Here is an 18,065-nt window from a genome sequence, read left to right on the forward strand (position 1 = left end):
CACTTACTCCATCCTTCAAGAGTTACATTCTAACGATGAGCTAGGCTAGGAGCCATTGATGAAGGAAGTAATGAAGAACTGAAGAATAACAAACTCACCTTAATCGTCATAATTGTGAGTTTGATTGTTTGTATTTTAAATTTCAAAAATACTCTTGTAATAGTTTACTTGATTTCTTCTTCAAAATCAAGCACTTGATTGAGTTGCGGACTCAAGTTGAGTAACAAAGGTTACTAAGTTCCCGAAGTATAAAACTCAGGCATTTTGAGTGGATGTGGTCTACTCAATCTTAGGGTTGCAGAATTAACCTGGAAAATTCTATATGTGGTTTAAGGTGAACCAAAAACCTCAGTTTTAGTGAACACCAAAGAACCATCAATTTGGGTTCTCTTGGGAGTGGACGAGGCACAGTTGCTAAACCACTATAAATCGCGTGTCTCATATTTTTGTCTCAAATTTCCTTATCTTCATGCAAATCTGAATGCACATCATGACTGATCATAACTTGCATAAATATCTTGTCTCATGAATGATTTGGTGAATGCACCCTAATTAACAAACTCATTAAAAATTCATTTACTCTTAAGTGTTCACATTTAGAAGAATTTTTAAATAGTCCTATTCACCCCCCTCTAGGTCTCTACATTGTCAAAGTCTATAATTTCATCTCTCTCTTCCAACTGGATGAGAGGGGAACCCCGTTGCTATCCTAGACCAAGTCTCTGGTGAGCTTATGGAGGTTGGACATACCATAGAATTGGACCAAGCTAGAACGACTGATACTCAGGCCAGTGACCTACCTCCTGACATGCCTCCTATCCCCGTTATTGACGTCGATCAAGATGAGGTGGCTGACCCTCCAAACCCTGCTGCTGAGACTTTTGCCACCCAGCCATCTGTCACCGAATGAAGATCTGCTCCTTGGTTTCTACTGTACTCTATTATTTTTGCTGTTGTTTGTACTATCTCATTTTTGGGACTTTTCTTGTACTATTTTTCTTACTATTAATAAGAAAATTTTGCTTCCACACAACTGCTATTCTATTGTTCTGCCTTCAATATGAACTCTACTTATCTATACTGTTTGTAATGCACGCCCAACTGTTGAACTACTTTTTAACTTGGCATAAATTTCAACATTATGTTTTACTTAAAGACTTTAGCAGATCTGTTTCTTTGCACTGCTTGCTTTACTTAAGTTAACTACTAATCTGCATTCTTGCTTTACTTAAGCCAACTATTAATTTGCTTTCAACGTGAATCTATTCGTACTGCTTGTGCTTCACATTTTACTACTTTACTGCTTGAACTATTCATATTTTCTCATTCAACTGCTGAACTGCTTGACTTGCTTATGTTTACTACCTCATCCCCTTAAGTTCTACCTTATGTAACTTTTACTTTGGTGGAACCTTTTGATAAATTTTGGGGAGGTACTTTTGAGTTAATGTCCTTTAAAAAGGCTCTAACTCTAATTAATTTCTTTGTTCTTGAAACGGCTTATTCTTTAGCACTTTCCTTATTCTAAGGCAAACTGAAGTCTTTTTACAATTTTTCTCCTACTAGTAGGTAGATATTTTTGAGGATCTGCTCTTTTGCTAAACAAATCTCTTTGCTTTTTCACTCAGGACAAAGTATGGTCGTCCAGTTCTTTACTCTACTGGTTAATGTAGAGGAGAGCTGCGAGAACTAGACTTTAGAATGAGCCCAAATCAATACTAAATTACTTGTGCCAAAATAGGGACCCGATTAGCTTCTTACCCTGCCAATTAAGATAGAAAAGACCCACATAGGCTCGGACCTAGGTGGGGTCCGTCTTCAGTGTTCTTGAACTCGTAACAGAGTAGGACCCCAACTAATTTCTTGCTCTGTCAACCAGGTGCCATTGTACTCGTGGCGGAGTAGGACCCCGATCAACTTCTTACTTTGTAAATTAAGACAGAGAAGGCCCACGTAGGCCCGTATCCAAGCGGGATCCGTTTTTAATGCTCTTGAACTCGTAAAAAAATAAGACTCTAACCAGCTTCTTGCTCTGCTTATTAAGGCAGAGAAGACCCATGTAGGTCCGGATCTAGGTGGGATCCACACTAGTGCTTCATTACTCTTATCAGAGTTGGCCTTGACCAACTTTTTACCCTGCCAATTAAGGAATAGAAGACCTATGTAGGTCTGGATCCAGGTGGGATCCATCTTTAGTGTTCTTGAACTCATGACAGAATAGGACCGTGACTAGCTTCTTACTCTGCCAATTAAGGCAAAGAATGTAGGTTTGGACCGAGGTGGGTCCACATTAGTGCTTTGTTACTCTTGTCAAATTTGGGCCCCGACTAGCTTTTTACTCTACCAATTAAGGTAGAAAAAATCCACGTAGGCCTGGATCTAGGTGGGATCTGTCTTTAATGCTAAATTACTCTCATAAGAATAGGCCCCTGACCAGCTTCTTACTCTGCCAATTAAGTCAGAGAAGACCCACATAGACCAAGATCCAGGTGGGATTCGTCTTCAGTGCTAAATTATTTTCGTCAAAGTAGGGCTCCGACCAGCTTCTTACCTTGCCAATTAAGGTAAAGAAACCCACGTAGGCCCGGATCCAGGTGGGATCCAACTTTAGTATAAAATCCATGCGCAGGCTATTAATGATCAAAAAAGCTGTATTTATTGATATTATCTTTTCAGGTTACATGTATTCCACGGTCTAGGCATCTCTTGACCGATTATAGTAATCATGTAATAGACTCCATTCTGGCTTACTATTGTTACCTTATAAGGTCCTTACCAATTAGGACACAATTTGCCACTGTTCTACTCTTCTATATTCTAAAATACCTTACACAACACTAGATTTCCTTCTTTAAACTGCATGTGGCAGACTTTCATGTTGAAGTGATTTTGCAGCTTTTTATGATAACTTTCTAGCCTTATCAGCATTGCTTCTCACTTCTATTCCAACAAATCTAGTTCTGCGGTTATCTGCTGGTTGTTCTGGTTAGTCTGCACTATTCTGGATCTTATTGTGGGGAAGTTATTTTCTGTTGGAATCACTTCCTCCATACCATAGGCCATAGCAAATGGAGACATCCTTGTAGAGGTTCTTGTAGTTGTCCTGTAGGCCCATAGTACACCATGCAAGACCATTGTCCATCTTTCCTTTGCTTATCTTAGCTCTTCTTTAATGTATTTAATAGGACTTTATTGGTAGCTTCAACCTGTTTGTTGCCTTACGGATATTGTGGCATGGAAAATAACTGCGTTATCCCATGCTCTCTATAAAAATCTTTGATTTATTCTCTTACAAATAGTCTCCCATTGTTTGAGACTTTAGTACGCGATAGATCAAATATGCAAATTATGTTCTTCCATATAAACTTCTGGATTTCCTACTGGTGTATTCTGGTTAGGAGTGTTTCTACCCACTTGGTGAAGTAATCTATCACTACTAGATCAATTCCTCATTGTGCAAACCACCAAGGGTTGATGAGAGAATTGAGTTGCATTGCTGGCTATCAGATTATCTTCCCATGTCATTGGCAATTGTCGTAATGCTTGACATGCAAAGTTGTGTCTTTTTGCAAATAAGGCCAATAATACCCTTAAGAGAGTACTTTGTGGGCAAAGACCTTGTCCCTGAGTAATTCCCACAATCTCCTTTGTGGATCTCATTTAGCACGTCCTTTGCTTCTTCTGGCATTAGGCAACGTAGGAGTGGCCCTCGTATTGACCTCCTGTACAGAATCCCATGCAGGATAGTGTACTTCTCTACTTTACTCTTGACTTGTCTAGTTTCTTTTGGGTCGTCGGGTAACACTCTTATATGCAGAAAGGTGAAAATAGGGCTCATCCAATCTTGATCTTTTATTGCGGCTAGCATACTAACCAATCCAGCTCATTTATCATAGGTCTTTCTTGGTAGCCCAATGGTAGTTCTCTCTTTTCTTATCCTGTTAACATTGAGGTTATGAAGGCTAGGGTATATGCGTGCCTATTGTTTGTTTGCGATATGTGCTCTACTTTGATTTCCCTAGCTCGAAGTATGTGAAAGCGCCCTCGATCCGCGGGGTGCGCAGATCCGCTTTTGACTCTTGAGGTTTGGGAGTCGCCACCTAGTTATTGTGTCTAGGAACCAAACTGACTCTAACATGGATAAAAAGAACTAATCTACCACAAAAAATCTGAATTCGGGGATCATGTTACGGGGTTGGAAGGTGTTAGGCACCAACCCCGCCCGGCCAAAGCCGGTCTCTACTAACTTCCCAAATATATCACATTGCTAAAAACCTAGATAAAAATAAAAAAAATTACATACCTTTCCGATAGCAAGGATTTTGTTCCCTCAGATCTGACAAAAAGAGCTCCTTGTACTGTACTCCCTTGCTTCGTTCTGTCTCCGGATTTGACTTCAGATCTCCTAGATCAAGGTATCTCCTTGTTTTTGGATCTGAACTCTTCAAGTTTGTTGCTGATTTGGGGGTGTTTTTGGAGGGACTTTAAGTGTTTTCTAGATTAAAATTGAAGGAGGGATGTTAGGTAAGGAGTTGGGGCTCCAAAACTAGGGTTTATGGGGGCTAGGGGAGCTTCTAGACCTACTTCTCTTAGGGTTTATGATTTGATACGAAAATAGGGTGTGAGCACCTCTATTTATAGAATTTTTTTTAAAGTTGATTTGGATAGAGTTAGTGTTTAATTAGAGATCTTTTAATTAGAGTTGTGTTTTGGTTAAAATTGTTTTAGGCAGAATTGTGTTTTAATTAGAATTGTTTTACGTAGAATTATTTTTAAGTTAGAACTCTATTAGATAGAGTTATTATTTAATTAGAATTCTATTATGACTTTTGGTCTTATTTGATTGACTTTTAATGTTTTGACTTTAGTCTTAATTGATTGACTTTTAATATTTTGACTTCAGTCTTGCTTAATTGACTTTAATTTTGACTTTAGTCTCACTTGATTGACTTTAATACTTTGACTACAGTCTTGCTTGATTGACTTTAAATTTTTGGAGAACCCCCTTCCATTATTTCTTTAATTCTTTGGACCCCCAAATGGAGGGGTCCTTAAAGAAATATCCCACGAACCCTCAACAATTTTACCCGAAAGTCCGATTGATCGATTTTTTAGGTTCAAATTTTTAAATTAATTTCATCAATGTTTCACTTTAATTATTTAATATTTTATTTATTAATTTCGAATTTTTTAATTATGAAAATTGTGAAATTACCATTTTGCCCCCGGAGAGGACTTTTCACGTTTCAAGTCGGTTTTTAATGTTTTAGAATATTTTAGAATCGGTTTTTCATAAGGAATTCAATGAGAATGTTGGTTTCTGTCATTTATGAAAATTTTTATGTGAAATGATTGTGAACTTTATGAGGGGCATTTTCGTAATTTTGTCAAATTATGTTAAAATTGGTGAAATGATTTATTTGGTTTCGATTTATTATTTTATGTGTTCGAGAGAGTTTTCCTAAGCGTAACGTAGGCTCTAGGATTGTTTTGAGGTTAGGGGTATTTTGGTAATTTGATCATTTTTTAGTGATTTTTATCGTGAAGTTTCTTTTTGGTCTGCAAGATGATGATTTCTATGTTTCTAGGGTCGTATTTTCCTAGCGTAGCGTGGTTTCGAAGGTTTTGTCAGTTCGAGATACCTCATCCGGATTTCTGAAACATATCTGGTAACAAAATAAAGCAATGGAATACACATCCATCATTGGGAATCATTGCAATCGGATTGACGAGTTGATTAATCAGGCGAGTGCAAAAATGGGGTGTCTACAGTATGGCATACATGATTTTCTCCAAGTAAATCTGCATCTTGGGATCTCGTGCTTCAAATGTCCCATTAACGTGATTAACTACTAGTTGCGAATCACTAAAGATTGTCACCTCAATTACCCCTTGCCCTACCAATGAATTGAGGCCGAACATCATTGTTTTATATTCTACTTCATTGTTAGATGCTTTGAATCCTAGTCTGACTATCTTCTCTATCTTAGAACCGCCAGGAGTGGTCAGCACCACTCCTATTCCTGACCCTTCTAGGTTTGAAGATCCATCCATGTAGACTTTTCACCCTGGATGGTTGTTAGCTTCTTGTCTTTCTTTAGTATGTTCCAAGTCTTCTACCGACAGATCGACTTTTTCTTTTATTGGAAAGTTTACCAAGAAATCTACCACTACTTGGTTTTTTAGCAAAATTTTGGGCTAATACTCAAGTCTAAACTCTACAAGCTGTACAGCCTACTTCGCCATTCAATCTGATCCCTCCGTCTATCATAAGATAGACTTCAAAGGGTACTCTGTGATGACCTGTACTCGGTGCACTTGGAAGTACAGTCTTAGGTGCAATACTGTATAAGCTAGAGTTAATCCCATCTTCTAAAGTTTGGAATAACTTATCTTGGCATCAATGAAGGTCTTGCTTAAGAAGTTGATAGGCTGCTCTGCCGCTGTTCCAGCCCTAACCAAGATTGAACTGAGTACGCATTCTGAAATAGCTAGGTACAAGTTCCTCTCATACTTTTGGCTTGGAGAGTATAGGTGATCTGCCTAGATATTTCTTGAGCTTTACGAAGGCTTGCCTACACTCTTCTATCCATTTGAACTTGATATAATTCATTAACATCTGGTATAGTAGCCTACTGAAAGCGCCCTCGATCTGCGGGGTTTGCGGATCCGCTTTTGATTTTTGAGGTTTGGGAGTCTCCACCTAGTTATTATGGTCTAGGAATCAAATATTGACTCTACTAATAGATAAGATACTAATCTACAAAGAGAATAGGTCCAAGAATCAGGTTACAGGGTTGGAAGGTGTTAGGCACCAACTCCGCCCGACAAATGCCGATCTCTACTTTTTTCAAATAATACTACATTGCAAAATAGACCTAAAAAAATATAAAAAAAATAAAAACAATTACCTGGTGGATTACAACAGTTCCCTCAGTATTAGTAGAGAGTTTCCTTGTATGAGTTTATTTGCTACTCCTCCATCACTGGATTTGTTTCTGATCTCCAAGTTGAAGTATCTTTCTTCTAGATTTGAGTGTTTCCTGACTTTTTTAAAGGGATTTCTAGGTGTTTTTAGAGGGTTTTTAGAGGATTTTTGAGTAAAAGCTAGGGTTTGGATGATAGGTAAGGAGTTAGGGCTTCAAATTGGAGAAGATTAGGGAGACTTTTTGACCTACTTTTTCTAGGGTTTATTTTGACCTGCGAAATTAGGTTGTGGAGGCTCTATATTTATAGAGTTTTTTGAAAGGATTAGGGTTTGACTAGGTCTTTTTTTAGATGAGGTGAATTAGGGTTTTGACTTAAGTCTTATTTGATTGACTAGGTTTCTTTAGATTAGGGTTTTAATTAGGATTTTGACTTAAGTCTTATGAGATTGACTTGGTATTTTAAATTAGGTTTTAATTCTTAGGTACAATGAAATAATATATTTTTGATTTTTAAAGAACCCCCCTTAATTATATTTTTAATTATTTGAACCTCCAGATGGAAGGGTCTTTAAATAAATATCAAGGGGGCTCCACTTAAATAAGTAGGCAACCATCAATAATTTTGCGTGAGGATTTGATTGATTAATTTTCTCGGTTCAGATTTTTAAATTAATTTTATTAAGGTTTCACTTTATGTTAATTAATGTTTTATTTATTAATTTCAAAATTAATTATTTTTTTAATTTTAAAAAATTACCATTTTACCCTTGAAGAGAACTTTTGCGTTTCAAGTCATTTTTTCGATGTTCTGGGATGTTTTGGAATCAATTTTTGATAAGGAATTCAATGGGATTATGAGTTTTTCTTACTTACAAATTTTTTACATGAAACGATTGTGAACCTTATGAGGGTATTTTTATAATTTTGTTGAATTTGGTGAAAATTGGCGGAATGATTTATTTAATTTCAATTTGTTGTTTTATGTGTTTGAAAGAATTTTCCTAAGCGTAATGTGGGCTCTAAGGATGTTTTGATGTTACGGGTATTTTGGTAATCTGGTCATTTTTTAGTGATTTTTATCGTAAAACTTCTTTTTGTTTGTAAAATGATGATTTCTATATTTTTGGGGTTATATTTTCCTAACGTAGCGTGGTTTCTACGATTTTGTTAGTTTGAGATACCTCATCTGAATTTCTAAAACATATCTAGTAACAAAATAGAGCATTGGAATAATCATCCATCATTGGGAACCGTCGCAATCGGATTGACGAGTTGATTAATCAAGGAGTACAAAAATGGGGTGTCTACATATGCCCCACTTTGGCAGAGGGTTGAAGTAAATTAGATAGCAAATCTTAGTAGATAGTGCGGTATCCGAATACCAAAGCTAGTGACAATTCATTTTGCAGCCTGATTTAGCAATTCGTTGGGATGTTCAGATCCTTGAGGGTAAAACTCTCATCATACAAAAAGGTTGTCAGGTCCTCGAGCGCGAGCTCTCATTGACGGCGTTAGATCCTTGAATTTTAAAAAATTCTCCCTGATTAAAAATGTGCAAGTGTGTGTACTTGAAATCTGAGATAAATCTCAGATGGTCTGAGCAAAATCTGACATAAATTGAGCATAATCTGACTATAATTTGAGCATAAGTTGAGCATAACTGAGCAAAATCTGAGCATAAACTAAGCATAATTTGAGCAAAAGTTGAATGTCTTACTCTACATACCCTGAGTGAAAGAGTATTTTTTTTGGAGTTCTACTCTACCTACTCGGGGTGAAAGAATAATGAACTATTTTTCTAGGAGTTCTACTCTACATACTTAGGGTGAAAGAGTAATGAACTATTTTTCTAGAAAGTCATACTCTACATACTCAGGGTGAAAGAGTAATGAGTTATTTTTTTGGGAGTCTTCCTCTACCTACTCAAGGTGAAAGAGTAATGGACTAATTTTCTGGAGTTCTACTATACATACTCGGGTGAAATAGTAATGAACTAATTTTCTGGGAGTTCTACTTTACCTACTCGGGGTGAAAGAGTAATGAACTATTTGAGTAAAATCTGAGCAAAATCCGAGAAAACCTTCGGCGGTAACTAGCTGAGCATAATCCGAGAAAGCCCTTGATGGCAACTGACTGAGCATAATCCGAGAAAATCCTCGGTGGAAAATGGCTGAGTAAAATCCGAGAAAACCCTTGGCGGTAACTGGCTGAGCATAATCTGAAAAAACCGTCGGTGGCAACTGGCTGAGCATAATCCGAAAAAGCCCTCGGCGGCATCTGAGCAAAACTGAGTAAAATTCGAGAAACCCTCGGCGGTATCTTAGTAAAATAGGAGAAAATCCTCGGTGGCATCTGAGCAAAATCCAAGATAACCCTCGGCGACATTTGAGCAAAATTTGAGAAAATCCTCGACGGCATCAAAGCAAAATCTGAGAAACCCTTGGCAGTATCTGAGCAAAATTCGAGAAACCCTCGGCAGTATCTGAGCAAAATTCGAGATAGCCCTCGGTGGCATTTGAGCAAAACTGAGCAAAATCTGAGAAAATCCTCGGTGGCATCTGAGCAAAATTCGAGAAAACCCTCGATGATATCTGACCAAAATTCGTGAAACCCTCGACGGCATTTGAGCAAAATTCGAGATAAATCTCGGTGACATCTGAGCAAAATCTGAGGTAACCCTCAGCGGTATCTGAGTATTCGAGAAACCCTAGGTGGTATCTGAGCAAAATCTGAGATAGCCCTCGACAGCATCTGAGCAAAATCTGAGAAAACCCTCGGCAGCATCTGAGAAAAATCCTAGATAATCGGCGGCATCTGAGCAAAATCTGAGAAAATCCTCTGCGATATCTGAGCAAAATCCGAGAAACCCTCAGCGGCATCTGAACAAAATCCGAGATAACCCTCAACGGCATCTAAGTAAAATCCGAGATAACCCTCGGCGGTATCTGAGAAAATTCTGAGAAAACCTTCGGCGGTATCTAAGAAAGAATGAATAAATCTGGGAAAGAATGGATGAATTTGAGAAAGAATGAATAAATCTAATAAGGAATCAATGAATCTAGGAAAGAAAGAATGTCCTATCTTTTATTCTATGTAAAAAAAGATAATGAGTTAATCTCTGGGAAAAATCAATATGAGATCAGAAACGCTTCTGTTTGAACCTCCAAGTTTTAAATATTTTTTTTTTGAAGTTTTTAACTTCTTTGTACTTCAGGGGCTTTCAAAAAATTGTTATCACAAGGGGAACCTTAAATTCGGGGTTCCCATTATCCTTGAGGATTAACATTGATTAAGTTTGAGAACAAAATGCGCCTAATTTGACAGGAAGCATTGTATTGAATACATTTTGTAAAAAAATAAAAAAAAATGCCCCTAGTATAAGGGAGAAACTACATAATAATGAAGAAAGAAAGTGCCCCTTGTATGAAGGTTTGAAATATTTGATTACCACAAGCGCAATAAAGATTCAATTTTTAATTTTGATTGAAGATTTTGTGTTAGGCTCAAGAGAACAAAAACATTTCCTTTTCAAACTCATCATAGAATTCACCTTTCTCCCCCTTGGTTCACTTAGGGAAGTAAAAATTTTCAAATCAATCGTAGACAAGATACTTATGGCTTCTGAGTCTTTACCTGGTTTAAGCTAAATGTTGAACTTGATTATTCGGACTTCAGATGTTTCGGCTCAAACTACCTTTTAGCTTTTCAACTTTATGAAAATTTTCTTCTATTTTTCTTTGTTACTCTAACTTTTGCCTAGATTGCCTTTTTAGGTTTTCAAACTAGCGAGCATGCACTAGCTTTTGCCTAAATCATATTTTCAGATTTTCGATCTAGCGAGCTTTTTTTTTTTGCTTTGATTGTTGTAAAAGTTGTCATTTCAAATTTTCAACCTTGCGAGCTTGCCTTAATTTTTGCCTAAGTCGCCCTTTTTGGGTTTTCAACCTAGCAAACTTTTTTTTTCGTCCCTTCTGAACTTCTGGAATTACTATCTGATCATGCTTTGTTATATTTTTTGACTTTTTCACACGGTACTTAGGAAGACTTTCATAGGCAAGCTTAAGACTGGGCATAAAAAGAAAGGAATTTTGAGGCTCAAAAACCCAAATGCCCATTGTGTGGCATTTCTTTTATTTTTACTTTGAATTTTCTTTCCCATTTTGAAGATATTTCTTTTTTTCTTTTAAATTTTTTTCTTTCTGGGTTTTCTTTTTTGTGTGGGGAAATATATATTTTTTTTATGTGGTCGGGTCTGAAGTAACTTCTCAAGTTGCCTACGTACCCTAGAATTTTGGGACCAGACCAAAACATAGTTTGAATTTTTCCCTCCCCTAGGTTGGGTGATCAGGTTGAGAATGAAAAGGGTATTTTTCTTTTGAAAAAGACTACAAAGGGGTTGAGAAATGAAATATTCAACTAGGTAATAGGAGAATTGATTCGGCCAAAGATGGCCTCCTTTAAATGCAGTACCGTTTGATTTGGTCAAGGTTGGTTGGTTCTAGTAATTCAATTACATCATGGTCTTGAAGTCTGACAACTTTTCCCGGTAATATTTCTTTGATGATGAACGGACCTCCCCAATTTGGTTTGAACTTCCCTCTAGGGTCAAAGATATCTCTTTGAGTACTAAATCCCCGTCTTGTAAGTGTCAGGCTTTGGTCTTCTTGTCAAATGTATGGGCGACTCTTCTTTGATAGGCTTGCACGTGGTACAGAGCTTTTAGTCATTTTTCTTTGATCAAATTTAATTCTTCATACCGTTGACGAATCCAATCTGCTTATGATAATGACTTTCCAACAAGACCTTGAGAGACGAGATTTCTCTTTCAACAGGTAAGACTACTTCCATATCATACACCAAAGAATAGGGACTGACTCAAATAGAAGACTGTATTGAAGTACAATGTGCCCCCCAGCATGAATGACAATTTCTCTAACTAATCCCGATGTGATTGACACATTTTCCTGATGATTGTCTTGAGTTTTTTTTTGTTGGCTGCTTCAACCTCTTCATTAGTTTGAGAACGTAGAGAAATGATTTGTGATGTTGGATCTTGAACTTTGAATACAGAGTAATCCTCGACTTTGAAGTGTGTCTCATCATCAGAGACTAATTCCAAAGGTACCTTGTATTGACTTATGGCATTTGCTTTAATGAACTTTGCAACTTGAGATACAATGAGGACAACATTGATACATTTTGTAATATCTTCTTTGATCTCATTGGTATTTCAATTTCATCGACCGAGTATCTATTCTATGTTGAATAACACCCAGGCTTACACCAAACATAACCTCATAGGATCACTCGAACAAGTCTTTCGAAATTTTTGAGTAAATCCATTATCCCTTTGTGTTCCTCTAGAGATAGGATGGTTTCAATTTGAATTTCTTTAGGAATTATTTTCTGTTCTGAAGTCAATGACCTTGGATTTCTCGATTAAAAGTTGAGCCCAACCTTTATCTTCTTTTTCAAGAGAGAAATCTATCAGATTATTAGTTAATTCGTTAATGCACTCGAGGTATTTTAAAATTTCCTTTATCCAATCAAATTCAGATGGGACGACAAAAATCTCTATAGACTCGACAAACTAACTCGAATCAACAAGAAAAGAGTAGACTTGATCTAAAGAAGACATGATCTTGCTGGAAGGAAATGACTCGAGCTAACCCAAATAACTCAAGACAAGTACTCACAACAGGCTTGATTAGGACTGAGACATTGTTTACAATCGACGGGACTAAGGTACTGTGATCTTCAAGGAACAACTGTGTAATTTTGAGAGATTTTAGGGTCATTTCTGATGATTCATTTGGTGTTAACATTTGTTTTAACTAACCGGACTAGTGACCCTAATAAAACGGTGAACGATTGAGGTTAGGTGCAATGATAACCTTGTAATCCTATTGAAGGTGAATTTAATCAATTTCAGTGTTACCCCCTTTATAACATTTTAAATGAATCTTGAGATTTTATTGAATTATGTGCACCAATCTATTAAAAAATTCATCCATTCGATGATTATTCAGAAGGAAAATAATTTTATTGCACTCTTGAAAATTATTGAAAAATAATGTTTTTATTGAATAAAAATTTTCATAGATCTGATTATTTTTTGCAATCATTTTCTTTTTAGAAAAACATATTTTGGTAATTTTCCAAGGTCCATGCAAAAAATAGATTTTTTGTAAAAAATATATTTCAAAAAATTTTCATGCAAAAATAGATCTTTTGTAAATCATTTTTCCTTCCTTTTCTTTTCTTTTGAAAAATATTATTCTTTCGAAAAATATTTTTCTTCTTTTAAAATGGTTTGAAACCTAAATTAGCAAAGAATTTGAATTCCATTTTGATTTAAATGGTCCGGCTCATCATGATCGTTGGATCGAGATGGACTGGGTCATTATGAACCATTGCCAAGTTTTTTAAATGGATTCTTTATTGGGTTAGTGCACCCAGTAATACAGTAATTTCGAATCAGGTTAAACAAAAATATTTGATCCTTGAGGACAAAACCATACATTCCTGATCTCATTATTTGTAAGGTCTATTCCAACAAGAAATCCAGGAACACCCACAATAAGCTCGAGTCGTGACCTATAGGGAGGTTTCTAGACTCTAGGTTTACTACGTGCAATGTAATTTATCTGGCCACCCTTTCCTAAGTGCACCTATATACCTCTCGAACGTACTCTATCAGACGGTACGTGGTGACTTGGTTTGATATACCGTATAGGTGATAATCTAGGACTTCAACCCAAATCTCTGCAGTTAAAAAGCAGTTAGTTTAATCCCCAGTTAAGAGGTGGCGCACGATGCTGAGTAAGGGCACTCTTGAGTCACCTCTCTTCTAGAATAGATGCAGTCTGTCCCCCTTGTACCGTAGTACATCGGGGTAGGATCTCGCTTAAGCACTAAGAAGTGTAGTTGGTGAACTTAGATTAACTTTGATATACCGTATAGGTAAAAGTTTAGGGTTGGTGATCGGGACATGTGACTGTGCGGCTTACAATAGGACAAGAGGCTCAGGTCGCGCCAGCATGGGTGCATCGATATACCTTTCAGTGTCACCTGATCAAACGGTACTGATGCCCCAATTTAATATACCCTAAGGTACTTGATTGGAGTTATGATTTTCATGAATGACGTTGCATCTCCGAGGAGACTGGGCCACACACTAGTATCACGTTGGCTATAAGGGACATGCAAGCGTGAAATGCAATAAAATAAACGTGTTAGTGGTGTGTGCAAAATAGGGTAGGGTGTGCCCGGGGCATTTTCAAACAAATGGGCCCATGGGCCTGATCATACTATTATGATATTGATATCACATGAATATTAATCAAGACAAAATACCAACCCAATCCCATCACATCAACATTAGAATCAAAATAAACACGTCAAACACATATCTCAATCAAGATTATGGCATGTCAAATAAGCAAAAATTATGGCACAAAAATAATCAATCATAGGCCAATCGATCAAATAGGCACAAGAAATTTTTTTATTATTTTTTTTCAAAACGAACTAAAAACAAAATGACTCTTTCTCTATGGTCTAATTAAAGGGTTACTTTGGACAATTCAAAATAAATTGAGATTTTATTGAATATTGAATGGAGGATAGGATGATAATCGTTGAGATAAGGGATGATGACTTTTTTTTTTTATAAAAATAAATTGTTTTTTTTTTTTTTGTGATTTTTTATTGGAATCCTCTCATTACGAACAACATTAAAAAAAGTACTTTTTTTTGTTTCTTAGCGCATCACTCACAAATAATTTATTTGAAAAGAAGATGAAAAATAAAAAATCGTTTTCTGCTAACGGCACACCACGCATAAAAATAAATTTCTTTTTGATATTTTTTTTGTGATTTTTTATTAGAATCCTCTCCTCATCACGAACAACATTAAAAAAAATAATTTTTTTTCTTTTTTAATGCATCACTTACAAATAATTTATTTGAAAAGAAGATGAAAAATAAAAAATCATTTTCTGCTAATGGCACACCATGCATAAAAATAATTTTTTTTTTTTTTTTTACGATTTTTTATTAGAATTCTCTCCTCATCATGAACAACAATAAAAAAAGTAATTTTTTTATGTTTCTTAGCGCATCACTCACAAATAATTTATTTGAGGAGAAGATGAAAAATAAAAAAAATCGTTTTCTACTAACAGCACACCACGTATAAAAATATATTTTTTTTTAATTTTTTATTGGAATCTTCTCCTCATCACGAATAACATTAAAAAAAATAATTTTTTTTGTTTCTTAACGCATCACTCACAAATAATTTATTTGAGAAGAAGATGAAAAATAAAAAATCGTTTTCTGCTAACGGCACACCACGCATAAAAATAATTAAAATTTATTTTTTGTGGTGATTTTTTATTGGAATCTTCTCCTCATCAAGATCAACATTAAAAAACAATTTTTTTGTTTCTCAGCGCATCACTCACAAATAATTTATTTAAGAAGAAGATGAAAAATAAAAAATTATTTTCTGCTAACGGCATACCACGCACAAAAATACTTTTTGTTTTATTTTATTTTTTACGATTTTTTTTTCTTGGAATTCTCTCATCACAAACAACATTAAAAAAAGTAATTTTTTTTTCTTAGCACATCACTCACAAATAATTTATTTTCACAACTTATCACCCATGCATAGTAACGTGCTAAAAAATTTTATCCAAAAATTTTCTAAAACAAAAAAAATTCCATGACTCTCACCCCAACTACCATCATTCTATCCTCCATTCATATATTACTTTAAATCTTTTATTGTTTAGAGTCATCCCACAATGACCCTAGATTGAATCATAGAAAGTGATACTCCAGAATATCATACCCAAAATCAATCCAAATAATGCCAAGAGAAGATAATACAATCCAAAAATATAAAATAAACTAGATAAGGAAATGGGTTAACAATCATTATTTCATATCATTACCCTCTTGAAATCTTGCATTATTTAGGGTCATTCCAAGTTACCCTAGATTGAACCATTAAAAAAAATGTTACAAAATAAAATATTCACTATTCAAACAAGTAATTAATAATCGAACAAAAAAGAATGATAAAAAATAAAAATAAACAAAGAAACAAACAACTAAAAATAAAATAAAAAATTAGGTCATTCTGGCAATGCTTCCCATACTTAGGACTTTTCAAGTTTGATCCTTAATAATCCCCAGTGGAGTCGCCACTGAAAGTACACTCAATCCGCAGGGTGTGCGAATCTACTTTTGATTTTTGATGTTTGGGAGTCGCCACTTAGTTATTACGGTTTAAGAACCAAATATTGACTCTACCAATAGATAAAATGCTAATCTACAAACAGAATAGGTCTGGGGATTAGGTTACGGGGTTGGAAGGTGTTAGGCATCAACCTCGCCCGACAAATGTCGATATCTAATTTTTCTAAATAATACTACATTGCAAAATAGACTTAAAAATAATATATAAAAAAATAAAAAACAATTACCTAGCGGATTACAACGGTTTCCTCAATACTGGCAAAAAGTGTCTTTGCTATTCCTCCATCACTGGATCTGTTTCTAATATCCAATTGAAGTATTTTTCTTCTAGATCTGAGTGTTTTCTGACTTTTTCTAAAAGATTTTTAGATATTTTTAGAGGGTTTCTGGGATTTTTTTGAGTAAAAGCTGGGATTTGGAAGATAGGTAGGGAGTTAGGACTTCAAAATTAGGGTTTAGAGAAGGTTAGAGAGACTTTTTGACCTACTTTTTCTAAGGTTTATTGTGACCTGCGAAATTAGGTTGTGGAGGCTCTATATTTATAGAGTTTTTTTTGAAAGGATTAGGGTTTCACTAGGTCTTTTTTTAGATCAGGTGAATTAGGATTTTGACTTAAACCTTGTTTGATTGACTAGATTTCTTTAGATTAGGGTTTTGACTTAAGTCTTATGAGATTGACTTGATCTTTTAAATTAGGTTTTAATTCTTACGTACAATTAAAGAATATATTTTTGATTTTTGAAGAACCCCTCTTAATTATATTTTTATCTATTTGGACCTCTAGATGGAAGGGTCTTTTAATAAATATCAAGGGGGCTCTACTTAAATAAGTGGGCAACCATCAATAATTTTGCCCGAGGATTTGACTGATTAATTTTCTTAGTTCAGATTTTTAAATTAATTTTATTAAGGTTTCACTTTACATTAATTAATGTTTTATTTATTAATTTCAAAATTTAATTTTTTTTTAAATTGAAAAATTATCGTTTTACCCCTAAAGAGAATTTTTGCGTTTCAAGTCATTTTTTGATGTTCTAGGATGTTTTGGAATCGATTTTTAGTAAGAAATGCAATGGGATTATGGGTTTGTCTTACTTAAGAATTTTTTGCATGAAACGATTGTGAACATTATGATGGGCATTTTCGTAATTTTGTTGAATTTGGTGAAAATGGGTGGAATGATTTATTTGATTTTAATTTGTTGTTTTATGTGTTCGAAAGGATTTTCCTAAGCGTAATGTGGGTTCTAGGGATGTTTTGATATTAGGGGTATTTTGGTAATTTGATCATTTTTAGTGATTTTTATCGTAAAACTTCTTTTTGTTTGCAAAATGATGATTTTTATGTTTTTGGAATTATATTTTCCTAGCGTAGCGTGGTTTCTATAATTTTGTTAGTTTGAGATATCTCATCTGAATTTCTAAAATATATCTAGTAACAAAATAGAGCCTTGGAATAATCATCCATCATTGGGAACCGTCGCAATCGGGTTGACGAGTTGATTAATCAGGTGTGTGCAAAAATGGGGTGTGTACACCTACACTTATCTGAAGATCTATAAATGAATCGATTTAGGGATGCTACTCTTCAAGCTAGCTTCTAGACTTGCTTCTACATTTTCAGGGAAGGCATCTCTTGTAGTGCTTTAATCTGGTTTGGGTTGGCTTCTATACCTCTTTTCATGACTAGGTAGCCCAAAAAATTTCCTGAAGTTAGTGCGAAAGTGCATTTATCTATGTTGAGCTTTATCCCAACTCTTCTCACTCGAGAAAAGACCTCTTTTAGATTAGCAACGTGATCTTGTTTTTTCTTACTCTTTACTAACAGATCATCAATATAGATTTTTGCGGTCTTGCCTAATAGATC

This window comes from Akebia trifoliata, chromosome 12 (genome assembly GCF_017979445.1).
Source record: "Akebia trifoliata isolate Shusen 1 chromosome 12, ASM1797944v1, whole genome shotgun sequence".
NCBI lineage: Eukaryota > Viridiplantae > Streptophyta > Magnoliopsida > Ranunculales > Lardizabalaceae > Akebia > Akebia trifoliata.